Below are 18,693 nucleotides of genomic sequence, written 5' to 3' on the forward strand. Positions count from 1 at the left end.
GCCGTTTATCACAGGAAATTAATTTGGCACTTAAAACTAAACAAGAACCAAGCAGGCAAAGAAAACTTTAGCAGAATAATGCTCCTCTTGCAGTTTCTTTCATCTTTGCTGTCTCTCTTTGCATCCTTCCCTCACTCTGCTGATTCCTTCTTCCTCGGTTAGTTTTGAGACCAAGCATTTATGCCTCTGGGAAGTTGGAGGGATAATTTTCTTTGGAGAAATCTGGCAGAGTGAGAGGGCAACCCTCTCATATTTCTCAGGGTTTGCAGGTCTCTGAGTATCTGCTGTTGTGTTCGGGAAGGCTGCACCTACAGCTGGGAATACATCCATCAGCTGAACACTCTGGTTGCACATCAGGCAAGGAGCAATAATAAGTATGAAGTATGAAGAAAATAATATAAGACATGGAGAGTCAGCTAAGAAGGGTGAGCGGGATGGGAGGGAAATGCTCCTGATAATCTATAGCTCCCTCTCTCTCTCCCTCTCTTTCCTGCAGGACTCAGTTGTCTCCACAGTGCAGCTCGAGTTCTGGCAGCCAGAGCTGCATCGCTGAGTGGGTCCTGTGATTTTGCAGGACTGCAGAGGCAATTTAGGACTTTGACTGATGTGGGACATGGGAGGTTACCAGCATTACACTGCAAGGCAATAAACTATAAGAAATATATTGTTTCCTCTGCATGATCGACGATGAGACACCCTGTAAAGTCAGACAGAAGAGATTACAGATACACTCAAACTATCAGTGTATCAGACTATATTATTTAGTTTTAGTAAATGCTGCATTGAACAGTGTAGAAACTAGTCCCACAGCAAAGCCTGTAAATCCAATAAAAGCTGGCGTAGGGTTGCTGATCATAAAAGAAAATGAGTTTAGAATCGGTCTGTTAGGAGGAGCGGTGTTAAAAATCTGCTGGGTGCTGCCCTCTAAAAACCCATAATCCAAAAAAGCGAAAACAGTAATGACATGTTTGTGCACAGCTAGAATTATCCACTGCTGCTGAGACAGTTTTGGGCAGAGATGAAAAAGAAGAGAAAAAGAAAGGGAGAAAAAAAAAAATCTGAGTGGTGTTTCATGAGTTGTGGATCAGTGAAGCAGTGTTATCCGCCCACAGACATGAGTTAACAAGAAGAGAGGGGAAAGGCCAGCAGCGTACCAGCAACAGAGGAGGAACTGAGCACTGGTTAGAGGGTGGGAGGGGGGCGGGGAGGGGGGGAGCCCAGCATCCAGAGAGTTTAGTAAAGATCATAGTTTGATATTTACAATACAGTTTAGAATTTGAAATACAGTTCCCAGATATTACACATACAGTAGATGGAGATTTGAGAAACAGGCAAGAGGCTTAATTATGACTCTGTTCTCTTTCTCTATTTCATGCGCTTCCTCTCACTGATTCCTCTGTCAAACTAGTCTCATATTTTCTCACAGAGTCTCTCTCTCTCTAAAGCACACCGCCTCACTGTGTGTGTGTGTGTGTGTGTGTGTGTTTCAAGAGGTTTTAAATGTTTAAAACCGTCTCCTTATCGGTATCTTGGATTAGCATAATTAACCAGTCCTCTGCCTCAGAATTCCCCGCTGCAGCCAATCAGTTGTTGGCTCAGGTTGCGGAGGCCAGTGGAAGAGAGAGAGAGTAGTCATCCAAGGACAGAGGGCTCTGAAGAGAGTGAGGAAGGGCTGAGCGAGTAGAGGACTGTCCGGTTATCTCATTATCAGACTCAGGCATGTGATTAAACTGGAAATCCCTCCTTTCTTCACACACACAAACACCTAACACGTGTTTTAAACAAATAGATGAAAATCAAAATCAGATGAATCCCATGTGAATAATGCCCGTCATCATAATCCTCATTGTTTTCTCGTCCTGCTGTCTCTCTCTCACAGGCAACGAGCACGCGTTGAACATGCCAACATCTACAGTTCATTTAGTTTGTCACAAAGAAGGCACATTAACTGTCACTGAGTCTGCATGCAAACACAAGACTCTTATTCCCGCGATTAGCAGGCAACTAATGAGGAGCGGTCGACAGCGGACAGGGCAAGTGGTCATGGTTATTCATGAAGTGGAAAATGCTGGGAGCAACCTGCCAGCTACTGGGATGTCCACATGTGTGTATAATCTTACTCACTGATTTACTCAAATTGTCACAATGATTCTTTCGTGCAACTTAAAATATAATTTAAATGTAAACAAAATAAGCAAGAGTGTTTGTAGGAGTTTGTATGTGGCCACAAATGTGTCAGCACAGTGTGTCAATTTTGATGAGGAAACAACAGCATTATTTTTGCTTCTCTCAGGGGAACAACAGACTTCACTTGACACCCCATCGTCTCTAGTATAAACCTACCATCAAAGAACAGGGTGGCAGTCAGACAGGAGAGGAGGATTAGCCCAAGCTAAGGCTCCCCTTACATAATCCACCGTTTTAGATGAGCTTCATTCCCCTGAGAACGTGACACATTTAACCCTTTGAAACAGAGAGGAGAGGTAGCAGCTTCAGCCTATAAGACCATGTAGATCTACAGCGGGGAGACCATTAAAACTCTTTGCACAGCTTCAGCTGTCACAAACTATATACCTTTTTCTGTTTCTCCTTCTTTAGAATCAGGCAAAAATGGCTCTGTGTCCACATTAAAGGTTTGTTGACTGGTGTTTTTAGCACAGCTCAAACTCTTAACTGTTAATACTTATTAGACGAGGCTTCACCATTTCTTTTAACAAATGTTTTCACTAGTAGATCTTATTTTACCCAATGGGCACAATTATATTCTCTTAGCCGTGTGAGTGCATGTAATTATTTAATTAGACCATTAAATCAATCTTTTAAAAAGTTTATTACTGAATTTATATACTTCTGAACTGCACACAGCAGAGAAGTAAGAAAGGTGACTCTGGGAAATAAAGCTGCACCAAAACCACACATGCATACAAGAAATAAGGTTTATTGAAACGCCATGTGCAAGTGCACTCACAATAGAGCTGATTTATTGTTTGTTTACAGTGAGGAAAATACTAAAGTGCACTTAAAGCGGCTATAGAGAGAGGAGGGGCTGTCTCGCTCCATTCTGCTCTTTAGTGAATGACTGCATTTAGCTCCATCCCTCTCATGCCTGGTACAGTATGCTGCTGGGCCCACGTGGTGCCATGAGCTAATTTATAGCTGTGCATTAAGTATTACATCACAGCTGCCGATGAACTCTAAATCTTCCACTTATAGCAGATTAGCCCCTTACTCACTTTGGCTGTCATTTACATCCTTCCTCTTTGTTTTGTCCTTAATGTATTTCTGTAAATAACAGTGAAAGATGTGGAAAATGTTTGGTCACTTACTGGCGTTTTTTCTGCCAGTCCTCCTGTGGCCTCCTCCTCTTCCTCACCTCCCTCCCTCGCTGTTTGTCTTCTGTCTTCATCCCTCTCACTTCTCCTCTTCACGTCTCTCTCCAGCCCCCCCAGAGAGACTGGTTTGTTGTGTCGTGTTGCTGGGCTATGGAAGAAAATTATGCTCACTCTCAGTCATCATTACCTGTGATTGCTCTCTGTGGGGTGTGTGAGTGTATGTGGGCTCCAAGACATAGTTGGAAAGGCTTGTTTGACAATGTAGTTAGTTAGCAGACTTTTTCCACTTACATTACATGACTTTAAAAGATATGGCTTATGATTTTCTATATTATTTTTATTGTCAACTAATCTCATGTTCAGAGCAAAACCAACAATGAATTGATCTACTTACAAGTATTGTGTGTGTATCCAAAGCCTGTTACATCTTATTCCTCTGTGCTGTAGATCTCCATTGTTGTCCAACAACTATTAAAAACACATCAGTGGGCCACACTGCTGCATGTCACCGCTGGTGACATGTTCCTTCACCATGAAGAGTTTGGGCACATTAGCTTGTTTCAAAACAGCTCCAAAGATTAATATCACATTTTCAGTCTCCGGAGTCTTCCTTGTACAGCAGACACCATTGCTTGTTGTACTACATATCACAACCTCTTGACTACATTGTACATTGTAAATAACTTATGTATAAAGTCAAGAGATTGTGATATGTAGCAAAACAAGCTAACAAAGCTCTGTAAACAGAATTATGACGCCATATATGTGTATGGCAGACGCAGAACTACTCTCCTGAGACTGAAAACATCTCAGACTTTGGATACACACATAATCCTTGTAAGTAGGATGAGTTAATTGTTGGTTTGACTCTGCACATGAGATTTGTTGACAATAAGAAAAATATAGAAAACCTTATTCTTTAAATTGCCCTGTGCTGATTTGACCACTCATATCAACAATAGCCTTGATATAAACCAAAGAATTAGGATGGAGAATTACTTACAGGCCTAGTGCTTTATGTGGTATTGTGTGTATGTTACAACATAGCACCACTCCAGTGCTCTGCAGGCTTAGAAAATGCCACATACACTAAATAAGGTACTTTGTATATGTCTCTCAGTGCATGTTGATGTATTTTTATGTAAATTATCTCCATCCTGGAAGCAATACTTCCTCTGCATTGTATGGCTGTCATCCAGTTTTAATAAGTCAATAATTTATGTGCAGCCCAAAGTTATAAATCCACTCAAATGAAGTAAGTGCTGCCTTCTTTCAGTGTTTAACCTAAAAGTCAGAAACGGGCTGTTGTGGGGGGGTTATCATGAGGCTGCCTTGGTCTTACTGGTAGTTTAGTGTCACCGAGCAAGAGAGCACCACTGAGTAAAATATCCCTTGTAATGGAGATGGTTAAAGGTCAAAGCCTCATTCAAGCCAAATACTAAAATATTCACGGGCTGATGTGCGAATCCATCTCCACACACTGAGGATTTAAGAAGAGCCTGCAGGTTTTACTTTCAAACCCTCGAGTACTCAGCACACCTGTCGTCCACCATTCAGCATCGGTAAGTGTAATGGGAGAACAGATGAATTCATTAGGCTCAGATTGACCTGCTATGATGAGCAATTTAGTTTCAAACACAGTGAGGCACCTGCGGGAGAGAGGAAATTAGCATTTTAAATAGGGACGATTATAGGCCAGGCCACTCTGTGTGTGTGTCTGTGTGTAGCTACACACACAGACATCTCCTTTCTCCTCACTTGAGTAACACACTACTGTGGTTTATGCCATCTGTAATATTGACACAACATTATGCTCTCCTCCCACGCCTCAATGCACTTTTTTATAAATAGAGTGCTGGTGCTGAACGCAGCTGGAGAGCACTTCTGAGAGCACTTGAATCTGACACAACACAAAGAAACCACTCTGCCCTACTCCTACATTTAGCTGGCAGGCCTTACAAAATAGTTACCAGTGTGAGCATTTAAATTACAGATGGCTTTGATATGATAGTTACAGCATATCAGCTTTAAAAAGACACAGATTTGTGCTAGTAAAATACAGGTTTAGTCAGTATTGTTTTATTCCTGCAATTTATATTCTGCCCATCCATTGAGAAAGATTTCCTGTTAGAATTTTTTAGAGCTTCACTGATCAATATTTTTCTATTAACGATGGATCAAAGATAGTTTTAGCATCCTTCTGTTTATTGTTCTGGTTTTACAGTCCACAGTTTTGGTTCAGTCTCACTGCTTTCATTAAACTTGCTAAAAAAGAGAGTGAGTATTGGAGTTAAATCTTGGGTGACAAATGAATGCTAATGTTGCTCCGTGTTTGCTGGATGTGTAAATAGGAGCATGCTTACTAACCCTAACATGTACGCCACAACGACTTAATAAGGTGATCATGATAATGTTATGTTTATAGCTTAATACTGCTAGCTAAGTGACCAGATAGTGTTATTACTGCTTTAAATTCAGATAATAAAGACTGGATATGATCCATTATTCTAAAAATGGAACAAAAAACAGTGTGACAAGATTAAAAACAAATCAAAACAACATGATGAAACAACAAGACACGATAAAATATCTTTTACTGATACATTTCAGGTGCAGATCTGTTTTAATCTGATTTGTTTTGGTGCCAATTTGATGCATATAACTGATCAGACTGAGAATGTGTGTGTATACATGTATGTGTGTATGTGTGTGTGTGTATGTGTGTGTGTGTGTGTGTGGAGGATATATGATGAGTTTTTTCTTACAAATCTCACTCCAGCATGCAAATGCTCTCTCCTGTGATGGCACTCACTGTGCTAAATCCATTAGCACTTTAGCCTACAGTCGTGAGTTATCTCTCTCTTATCGTTCAGAGTGAAGGAAAAGAACTCATCTCCTTTTTATAAAAGGCCAACAAGCCACGTTTAAAGAGTGACTTAAGATGAATCACTGAGTTTTTTTTAAATATATTCTAATAGCTTAATATCCAACCTTGCAAGGGACCTCTGAGTGAGAATCTTTTGATGGAGACACTTTTTGTAAGCATCAGCTGAAGAAGACAGATTAAAGATAAGAGCAAAAGCATATTCTTCCATCAACAACCAGTAATGTGTGCTTCTAATTTTTTCCTTGGACCCAGCCAAAGAGACATAAGAGTGCATTGTTACTGAGAAATGTCAGCGTAGAGTAAAAACAGCTTTTTAGAGAGAAACAAGCTTGCTTGTTGTTAAGCTTGAACATCTCAGTCTGAAGCTGTCAGATTTTGTTGTTGGAGTTTACAAAAAGTTCTTCACTGCAAACGCTGCAAACGAGGCTGAGAGGGTTTTTTACATTTACACACACACAAACATACACACTTGGTTCGGGCTAAGTCAGGCTTGTCGAGAGCTACAAGCTTCTGCTCTCACATACACACACACACACACACACACACACACACACGCTCCAACATGCACGCACATGCACAGACTATGTCATGTCAGATCGATAGCAAAGCATCTTAGTGAAGAGAGGGAGGCCGTGTGGAGGAGAGGAAACACAGAATTGCATCTCTCTTTCTTCTCTCCCTGTATTCTCATCTTTTATCTTCATCTCTCTTGTATTGATCCAAAAATTACTGTTTTTAGCTGCAGCCTCCAGTATAATATCTGACCCTGCTTCTTACAAACTCTTTTTTTCTTTGCCCTCTTTTCCTCTCCTATAGTCAATTAAACAAGAAAAAAATCAAAACCAGCTCAGCTCTCAAATGGATGTCAATTTCTGATTTTTATAGTTTTTGCCCCATAACATAATGGGGAAATTGTGTAATAATAGCCTCTTAGTTGGTTTTTAAGTCACAGATCCAGGTTTACATCATGCTACTGGGGTGGAAATGTGTTTATTTCTTCAGGGAGATTGTTAGAGATTGGTAAGTACAAGGCGGATAACAGTGAGGGACAGAGTAATCTGCTCTTTGTGTTCTTTTGGGAAGCAATAAAGATCACAACAGACCTGGACAGAGGGGGAAATTGGCTAGAGTTAGAGCAGCTATTCTCCTGAGACAGGACATGTGCTGGTGAGAGAGGAAACTTTACATAAGGAGTGTTGCACCAGTTACTCAATTGTCAAATTTCTAGAGCTGACAGAAGCACAGAACAATGTACACACACACCACTGTGTTGTCCGTCTCAAAGCCATCAGCTGCGCCTGCTCAGCTGTGTGCCGAGCTTCAGTGTGTATTTCATCTGAGTGGGTTTCTATTCGGCTGCATTCAGTGTCTCCTGAGATGAGTCAGACTACACATCTACCTGGAATAGGATCAAGAGGCCATCCATCACACACAAACACAGCTACTATAACCAGCCGTGCAAAGTGCTGAGCCAGCAGTTTTGTGAGAAAGGGCATATGAGAATATATCCTGTATTTGTGTTTTGGTGAAAATGTGAGGTAAGCGTAAATGCTTTACATTTTCTTCAGGTTGAACAAGTGACCCTTGCTGGCTGTAAAGCTTTTCATGAAGAGAGACGCATAATCATGAGACCCTCTGCTTCACAATCAGGCTTCCTCTTCCACGTCCAGGCTCTGTCCTTCATGATGAGACCGTCTACTTCAAATCCAGGACTTCTCTTCCACACATATGCACAAAAAACTCACACTCTCCCTCTTTCTTCTTACTTTCTCACATCACGACACACACATGCTGGAGCAAAGTAGAGAATAATACAGTGCTTTGTATTCATGGAGTGATGACTTCACAGAGTTTGTTTGCGTTTGTCTTTGACGAGTCTGTGTCTGACAAGAGAGCGGTTTATTATGTTGATCTAGATTCCAAACGGAGTTCAATTACTTGCCTCAGCTAATGTTTTAATTTGACACCTCAGTAGAGCACCAGAATGAAAATTATGACACTTGACGAAGAGAAAAGGAGAAAGCAGAGAGGAGGAGGAGAGGGAGTAAAAGACATGATGAGACCTCATTAAGGCTACAACGAAGCAAAGTGTGTGTGTGTGTGCGTGTGTGCGTGTGTGCTCATGTGCTGTGCGGGCATGATCAAGTCATTTTTGTGTGTTTTCGTCTGTGAGAGTGTGTGTGTGCGTGTCAGTCAGAGCAGATCTGGGAAGCCCTTGGGAGGGTTAAGTAGGGAAACAGAAGAGATTGAGGTGGGGAATTCTCATCAAAAAAAGTCCAAATCAGGAAAGGTGTCGACGAGAGCCACACTGCGAGGGGACAGAGGGGAACAGAGGGCGTTGGAGGGGAGTGTGTGTGTGTGCGTGTGTGTGTGTGTGTGTGTGGTGGTTGCAGGGGGTTCAGAGAAAGGAAAGATGGGTCACATGTTTGAAATAAGGGCAAAATGAATGACACAGGAGAGGAAGGTAAAGTACAAAAGTAGAAGGAGACGAGGAGTTACGAACATTACGTACAAACATTAACAGCTTATAGGGGTGGGCGGTGGGTTGGATTTACGTAGCGTATGCGTCATGATGTGGGGGCTCCATCTCAGGGGTGAGGTCATGTTGAGAGGGGTGAGGTGCTGGTGATGGTGGGAGAGGGGAGGGGGGGGGGGGGTCCTTGGGGGCAGTCCTGTGGTAATGAGCTGTTACTCTCAGAGGAAGACGAGCTCTATTACAGGAACACTGAGCTGCTATTCTGAGGTTTAATCTGAGGCTGGTTCACCTTCTCATGCCTCTCAGCACAGATTCACGCTATTCCTCTGACAACCTGCTGAATGTAAAAGGAAGCGAGCGGGAAGTGTTCCGAAGATTTTTGGGGCTCAGGTTTTTGCCGCTTTTATAGCTGTATCACAATCAAACCTGGAAAATGATGCTCTTGTCAAGTGTCAGATCTGAGCTGAGCCTATACTTGAATGGAAGATGGCACTCACCGTGACACAGTTTTGGCTGAGTGAGATGTGGTTTCTCTGTTTTCTTTCACATCAATTTGTTTCCTCTCATCCTCCTCTCCCTGTCCCACTCTCATTTTATCCCTCTGTCTGTCCAAAGCAGGGGTGGAAATGCTGTTATATAGGTCTTCTAAATAACCTCACAGTCACCGCGTGACTCCGGCCTCACCGCGGTTTGTGTTCAGGTTCAAAGGTTCAGTCCTGCAGGGAGATCTGCCATCAGATGGCTGGTCAGCAGGTCAGCAGGGCGAGGTCAGAAAGCCAAACGTCTGCTGGGGACATTTGTCCAGAATTTTTTAAGTCAAACTTGGTACAAAAACAGTAGCTACTGTATTGTTTTTCATCATGTTGTTTCACAAGTCAGTACACTTTGCTGATGTATCTGCCATTGCTCTGAGAGGAGGTGAACTGATTCGCATAAATCTCTTGTTTGATACATCATATACACTGGGGATTTTTGTCTATTGCATGTCTTTTTATGTATTCTTGAAAAACCATGCCCAGTGCCCATGCCCACTGTGAGTCAACCTCATAGTTGCAGGTTTCAAATATTCCACATAAGGATTCATGACACAATTTTGGATTTTGGAAAAAACAACAATGTTTTCCTATATAGTACAGTAGAAATTAAGAATTAGCCCCTAAATTTAACTTGATGTTTCATTTGTAGCCATACTGGTAACATAGCTCTATGGATGTCTGAAACATCTCAACACCTATTGGATGTATTGCCATGAGATGTACAGACATTCATGGTCCCAAGAGGATGAATCAAGACTTTTGTGATCCCCTGACTTTCCCTTTAGCACCACCAGCAGGTTAAAGTTGTCACTTATCCTGTGAAACATCTCATTGTACTTGATTGACCGCCACCACATTTTGTACCAACATTCATGGTTCCTAAATGATATATCTTGATAACTTCAGTGATTTCCTCCATATCTCCTCTGGTGCTATTTGTGTTTTCAGTCAAACATTTCGACAACTGCATAGATTGCCATGAACTTTGGTACAGGCATTCAAATCTCCCTCAGGATGACTTGTAATCACTTTGCTGATCTCCTGATCCCCTTAATGCCATCATCAGGTAATAATTAGTGAAATTCCCATCAGCCTCAGCTGTACTTTGTGTTTTGTGCAAAGTACAACAGATGTCAACCATGGTAAACATTACACCAGCTCAACATCAGCATGTTAATAAGTACAGCCTCACAGAGCTGCTAGCATGGCTGTAGACTATATAGTCTTGTTATTTAACATTAAGATGAACTTTATCTTGAATTTTGATTTTAACTTTAAGTTGAGGTTGAAATATGTTTATGTTCAGTGATAAATCATAGAAGGAGTGCGTGGATGACTAAAACTGTGTGTTGATGAAATGCAAACAAATTAATTAAGTGAATTGTGCACTTTACCAAAAGAGTTGAGTTTGGATTAAGATAAAAGGACACTTCATTTCAGTTTCCTCTACTCTCTAAACTCATCAGTTATGATGGACAACTAAATTTCTCATGTTATAATAACTTGTTTGTAATTTTGTCACACTGATGATGTGTTTGCCAGATTTTGGTCCATTTTAAACAAACACAACAGTTAGAGGAGGGTAAATATTTCTGGAAAAATGTTTCACAATTGTCATCTATTTAGCCAATAAAATAATGGAGTCATTTTTTATAGCTGTTGATGCTAGTAAAGTCTGAATTGAATGCAGGAACTGCATGAAAGGAATTCCTAAACAAGCCGAGGCAGACAGTCACACTCTGTCAATTGTCTGTCTGAAGAAGAAGGCTTAAGCTTGGTAGCTGTAGTAAAAAAACAAAACAAAATAAATTCATACTATGGAACTACTCTGAGTGTACACAGGATTTGTTCAAACTGGAGACACTCGTGCATCAAATTACAGTCTTACTATATTTACTAATTCCTGTTACAAATGGTAAAAGGAGAAGAGCAAATTTTGTCCTATTGAGACACTTCCTTATCCTTGTTTTTCTGCCTCAGTGTGTCAGCGTGACCTGGTGACACACTGAGCTGTCAGGATCGATTGAGGCTCCTCGGCGCTGGCAGCAGAGACCAGGCCTGGCATTCTGGCATCGGCATGCCATATCTGGTCTACCATCCCTCCTCAGAAAGCCCTCAGCCACAGTGACGCACCACTATTACCAAGTGGAGCTGCAGCAAACACTGCACACACACCTACTTTACATGCATAAACACACAGCTTTTACAACATTGGCCAGGCTGCCATGCTGAACCTTCTCACCTAAAGTATGTGTGGTACATGGATACACTCCCCTCTTGCCTCTCTACCTCCCTCAGCTGTGTTTTCTCTCTCTCCCTCTCTCTCTTGACGTTAAGTGCCAAGTGAAGAAGGCTCCACTGCAGTATCTGACCCATCCTGGCAGAGGTGAGCTTGGATAATAAAACTGCTGTTCCTGCCAAAAAGACGAGAGGAGATAAGGGAGGGAGGTAAAGTAAGGGAGAGCAGAAGACAAGACAAATACGGAGAGAGAGGCAGAATGAAAAAAACAGAAGAGCAAACAAGAGAGGGGAGAAAAACTGGCGCCACGGAGGAGGCAGAGAGAACTGACAAAGGGAATTAGAGAGGTTGAAAGACAGAAAAAGACACAAAAAGGAAAGAGTTGAATTGTAGTTTAGGGTTGACAAGGTTTGAGTGAGGTTGCAGGTGCAGCAGCGTTACATACCTCTCTTCTCTTTCCCTCCCACCTCTCCTTCCCTCCATCCCATCTCCAGTGCCAGGGCATTGGTGCAGAGGCTAAATCAATCACCTCTCTGCCCTCCGTCCCTCCCTCCATCCGCACATTGTGCTGACATAGTTGGTGTATTTTTTCACATCACTGTAATACATTGGAACACAGAAAAGACCCACAGGAGGCACATTTCAGAAAGAATGAAACCACAGCCGTTCGTTAAACATCAGTCTATTGTTTTAATTATAGTAAAAGATAAAACGTTACTTAATATAAGTTACTGCAGTTTTAAATAGCCAGAACCGCTAGTCGTACACAAGCAAGTTCTGTATAGATTCATACAATAATAGTCTCAGTGTGTTTAATGTGTGTGTGTGTTTGTGTGTGTGTGTGTGTGTGTGTGTGTTTGTGTGTGTGTGAGTGCTTAAAGCCAAAGATGAGAGACTAGAAAGAGGAGAGCTACTGTAAGTCAGACAACCAACATCATTAGGCCAGTGATTGTTAACAGAATGAATGTGCGTGTACGTGTGCGTGCGTGTGTGTGTGTGTGTGTCTGTAGGAACTATATAGGTCAGAGACCCTCAGGTGCGTTGCTGCTCACTGTGGTGTTTGTCCTTGTTTGTCTGTGTGAGTGCACATTGTATGTGTTTTTAATGTATAGAAAGTGTGTCATGTTCATGTAATTACAAAACATCTGTTTCTAACCCTCTTGTGACCTCTGACCTCTGCGTCTCTCTCTCCGTCTCTATCTGCGAGTCACATTCTGGGCATGTTGGAAAAGGCGCTTGATCGTCACTTTTCACATACGTTACTGTTTTACTGAAATCTCCCATGTCCAAAACTTCAGTCAGAACTTTTTAAACCACAGTCAGAACTTCAGCGTAAAGCATGAACAAGAACTATGACTAGTTCTGGCTCGTTTGCAGAGTTTTTTTTAGCAAATAAATATAGGAATATAAATACTGTCTTCACTTCAAGTTTTAATCATACTATGTTGACTTTTCTAGGACGGACATCTAGTCTGACAATGACTATTTTCTCCTTTTTAATACAGCTACCTACACTGTCTGGCCTGTTCCACCTATACAGTCCACTATAAGTCTTTCACCCCTGAAAGATAAGGAATTATCTTTCCAAAACTTCTTAAGTCTGAGCACTATTTCTTTTGTAAGATGGCCCATGTTAAAGGAAATTTCCAGTATTTTTAACCTGACTCTCATAATTGTGGCCATTCTGACTAATGGATCACTCGCCAAGCTACCATTTGCTTGGATAGCTGGCTGTTTGGGCGCTAGTAAATACAGTTAGCTACAATAGCTAAGGGGCTACTTTCTGTCTTTACTTTCGTTTTAACTCACAGACAAGCATTTGACATGATTTATGTAAAATTCAAGTTTTGTTGGACCCTTGTTTTGTCAGACTCACATCTACCGAATCTCTACAATGGAGGTGGCTAAGTTAGCATGACCCATTGCTGAGAATGTCCACAATTATGAGAATAAGACCCAAGTTGAAAAAGACAGAAATTTCCCTTAAAAGCTACAATATGCAAGTTCTGGAAATCAAACTAGTGCGGGCTAACAGTCCAGTGGTCACACTCCCACTGACCTGTTTGTCTTTATTGACCCCACACAGCCAATGTACCAACTGTACGTTAGCTGGACGTTAGCTAGCAACAGACGCACCGACCGTGTCTGTGGAAGTGTTTCTGTGTGTTTGTGTTCAATTCAACTTCTGACTGAACTCACCAGAAACTCTGGTTCTTTCTGTTATTTCCCTCCAGTCTCTTTACTTTCCACCTTGTCTCTGTACGGTTATGAAGCAAATTATTAAAGCCCCAGGATATGCGCAAATTTTTTGCTCAAGTTGAAACAATTTCAATTCTCGCTGACACGTGAGAAGGGAATATCTTTGTACTGCTGCCCAGCTGTTCAATGAGTCTGTGTCACTGAAGTCTTAACACCTCTCCACATTACAATATACTTTGGAGCATATTTCAACTTTAAAAAAAATATAAGTAAAAACTTACATACTGTAGCTTTAAGTTTGACAATGGCTCTTCTATAATGACCATCTACTGATTGTGTTGTCCTTTATGGTACAACCATCTAGTGAGTCTCTGCTCATCTCTTCTTTCTGTAGGCTCCTCTTAACGCCATTCAAGGGCAAGCAAGCAGAGGGAATCCTGCTGACAGCCACACTCTCCTCTGCTCCTACACAATGTCATCTACAGAAAGGCTTTTATGCTATAAAGTGTGTGTGTGTGTTTGTGTGTGTGTGTGCGCGTGTGTGTGTATGTGTGTGTGTGTGTGTGTGTGTGTGTGCATAAGCTCTCAAAGTGGGGTCACGCTGAAAGTGATGCATAAACAGTTGTTGAGTTTTGACTTTTCACCTCTCCTAATTCTATTTGAATATTCCAGACATGTGATTTTAAGCTCCTTGGATAAATAAGACATGATGGATGATGCATGATGGATAAATGAGAGCATGATCTCAACTACAAGTTTGTCCACTGCAGCCTTGCTGTCATGAGAGAGTACAGAGGATGTACAGACTTGAACTGGTTCCAAAAGAAAATGCTCATCTTTACCCCTGGAAGGCTGTTTTATGCTGTGTGAGTGTGAGTGTGTGTGTGTGTGAGAGTGTGTGTCTGTGTGTGTGCAATGATGGGATGTATTATTGACTTATTGCATTAGATGGTCTCTGTGCTTCATGCTCACGCTCTAACATCACCCTTAGAGAAATAACGGGATCAGACTGCACATGCACACACCCACACAAACACGCACACGCACACAAACACACAGTAATAATAGTGTGAACACAAATGTTTTGTCTCTCGCACTGCAGTTGTTCTTCTGGGCTTGTGTGTTCATAGTAGTGTATACATTTGCCATTTCTGTCTGTCTGTCTGTCTGTCTGTCTGCAATTCTTCTTGTCTCTCCAAAGCTGTGAGGTCCAGCAGCAGCACAAAGAACAGGCAGAGTTTCGAGGGGCCGTGTGAGGGATTAGAGCCAGCTCTTTGCCAGTGGAGTGAGAGGAGCGGCGAAGCAGTTGGCAGCACAGCTGAAATGAAGGGAGGGGGGAACGGAAAGAAAGAGAAAGTGGAAGGGTGGAGCGCTGTGAGCCGAGCAGGTGGGAGCGGAGTGTGAGGACAGATAAAGCGGGGAAAGAAAAGTTGTCAGGCGAGAGAGGGGGAGAGAAAACATTCATGTGTGCATTTATTAAAGTCATCTGTGAGCCTCTGCTTCCTGCTCTAAGCTCCCAAACCAATCCGAGCACCCACCTTGTGTGTATGAGTGTGTTTTTGTGGTGTGTGTGTGGATGTGCAGAGTCAAATCTTTAAGTAACGTGGAGCCACACATGACAGACAGGCTGTGTCTAGTATATAGGAAATCGATTTATAGAACTGGACGATGCCAAGCTCAAAGATTACTGGAGTTTATGAGAGTGTTCAGTTTCTCTTGAGCACTCTGAGTGTAGAGAATTTCTCTGAGATTGCTCACACAGTGCCAGCAGGCTACTGCAGCAAAATGCACAGACGCACACTTAGCCCTGCTGGCTATTATATCAACCGACACTACTTGACTTGTAGTTGTTATCCTTAAGATTTCAGTCCTGGTTGATTTGTTACTGTGGTAACAGCAAGTGAGGTTTAATACAACACTTTGTAACAGCTATTTTGTCAGAAATACAGCAGAAGAGCTGCTGGTGTATCAGCAACGCAACAAAATATGCTTGAGTTAATATAATCAAAAAGTCAGTCAAAATTTATCAATGAGATAAAATTGTGCTGATTATGTGTGTGCATCATTTCATTTGAATCCTTCGTGCTTAGGTGGGTGATTTGAATGGCGGACTCCACCACTAACAATGAAGACAACTATAGAGAGAAGTAATCACTGAATGTAAATACATTGAAAGGCTATTACTGAAAAAATGGTATCTAAGGTTTGATTTAATAAAAATCTTAAGTATTGTAACTTTAAGTTGATGAATTGATAGGCCTACAGATACTGTTAACACCTGAAATTAATACATTTGACTCAGGACTCATTCACTATTAGCACTTATTTATGTGTTAAAGAAAAGTGTTTTGAGACAATTAAAAGATTTCTAGTATTTGTGGTAGGCTATAAAAATTCTTACAATACTTAACTGAGTAGTTTTTTATTCACATAAGAATTCCTGTTCTATTACAGCACAAGAATTCAAGCCACTTTTTCAGTATTTACAAGTAAAGTCTTAGAAAACTACTTTTTTATCCATTCTTCATCCTTAAGTTCTTTATTGCTTATGATGCATGATGTACAAAACTAAAGGAAACTCTAAAAGAGATGACAAAGAAAATAACATATATCAGGAGGTTTATCTGAATCTATATCAATATCAGAATTCCCATATTGGACAAACACAAACACACACACACACACACATGCACTCACACACAAACACATACAGTGGGGACTGTTCGGTCTCTGTGGTTCTGTCTCCTTTGAGGACATCTGCAATCTGCAGCTCTAACAGCGAACCAACACAGCATCTCTGAACGCTAATCAGCAGGCTATTGATGTTTTCTAGTAATCTGTGAATGTACCACACACACACACACACACACACACACACATGTGTCAAGAGATGATGAGAGGAGGGGAGAAGTTACAAAGCGGCCCCTCCCTCTTATTCATCACTTGCTTATGACAGTCACATCCAGAACACTGCCCATGGCAATGATTTTCTGAGCAACAAAATGTCGATTTATTTGAACTCCTCAGCCACAAAATGTTCTTCCAGCAGGCACGTACGATAGCTGCAGTGACTTCTCTAATCCAATCGGCTGACTATTGATGTAAATCAGCCGAAATTCACACACACGTGTCCTTATTAACTGGCAAACGTGTATATGCACGCTGCATCCAGGAGCTGCAAATATCTCTCTGTCAAACTTCTACCCCCTTCACAGCTGACTTCACCCTCTCACACCTCCTACATGTATGTGCACGAACACACACATGCACACAAGCCCTCCTCCTCTTAGATCAGTGATATTTTTACTCTGTCCTGTGTTCTGTCCTGTGAAGACTTAATACCGGGATAATGGCCGACACACACACACACACACACACAAACAAGACTTCTCATCCTTTTTCGCACACTCACTGACTCCCCCTGTCCTCTGACCCACTGCTGGTAAAGGACTGACATTTTCTGTCTGCTAAACAGCTCTATATTTGTCGATGGTGTAAAGCTGCCATTCCGTCAGGCAAAATCAGCCCGAGAATAACTGCTCGTACCAAATAGGAAGCATTGTGTTTAAGGATACGTTCAGGTATGTAGCTGTGAGGTTGTGCTCTTGTAGGTCAGATGTTATTTCTGAATGTGATGTAACGTAAGAAGGATTGACACCAGGAATCTGCAGGTCCTTTAAAGCCTGTACACCTCTGAGGTTCCCTTTGAACAAATGATCTGATAATGACAGCCTAAAGATTTAACAGATAAATTATAGGTCCAAGTGTGTATGTCTGAGTGTGTGCCCGCATTGTGTGAAAGCTACTGACAGTGTCGGATTGTGGATGGAGGGGAGGACGAGAGGATGTAGTGATGCATAGTAAGAGAGACCAAAACAGGAGTGTTAATGTTCTTGGGCCTGCGGCTCTGACTTTAGCTGTGCCCTTGAGATTTATTGTGCATGTAGCCGAGCCTATGTGTGTGTGTAAGATAGAGTGATAGTGAGCGGATTCCTGTGATTGAGTGAGGGAGGATGTTTGTGTCAGTGAAGATGCTCTTCAGTAGGCTTCAGTGTGACAGATTTTGATTACAAATTACCCTCCTTTTGGGAAAAAAAAACGTGTTGTCACTCCTCTGCGTCCATATAACGATATACTGTCACGATCATAAACCAAGCCAGATATAACCGTAAACATGCACGCGTGTATGCACAAACACACACAAACACTGACACACACACTTTGTCAAGCCCTCTGGAGAGTTATCATTTAACCAGGCCTATTTATCGGAGGCATTTAGAGCCACTCAGCTCAGAAAACGAACAAAAGCCTGACTATCAATCAGTCTTTCAATAAAGCTGCTAAGTACATCAGTCAGGATGAATTCCCGCTTCTGATGGCAACCCTGCTCTTTCTCCACCCCACCTCTATCCAGAGTTTGTCGTTTATCATCTCTAACCGCGCATCCGTCCCATGACGGATGGGGCGGAAGCATAGCAGGATGGAGGAGGAAGGGTTTGGATCAGTCTGGGCTCATGAATCACTCGTCCGTGCTGCTCACAGAGATGCTCCGTGATCACTCTGCCCCACTTAAACACGCTCACAGTCACGCATACATGAACACACACACTACCACCACTCCAGAGGCCCACTTCCACACTGACAGCTGGGCTATAGACTGCGGCCTGTACGTGCACAACTGTAACATGAGGTCATCCAAGCGAGACTTCCAGTCACATAGTGTAGAGTCATCGTTTGCTATACGACTGACTCAATCACCCTGATGCTGTCTTCATGTGCAGCCACCATGAGCCTGCCCCACTTCTACCACTACAGCAGGTTGGAGACTGAAGTGAGAAACTGCTGCCAAGTGGGTGCAGTACGGGAAAGCATATACACACAGAAACATGAAGATAAACACACATACAGTACACGCAAGATATGATACAGTCACATAGTGTCACTATTGGTAGATGTTTTCTGCCTGTCTTTACAGGGGAATGACTTTAAAGGTACCATGTGGAGTTTTCTCATCTATAAACACA

The sequence above is a fragment of the Thunnus albacares genome, chromosome 9, assembly GCF_914725855.1.
Source record: "Thunnus albacares chromosome 9, fThuAlb1.1, whole genome shotgun sequence".
NCBI classification, from domain to species: domain Eukaryota; kingdom Metazoa; phylum Chordata; class Actinopteri; order Scombriformes; family Scombridae; genus Thunnus; species Thunnus albacares.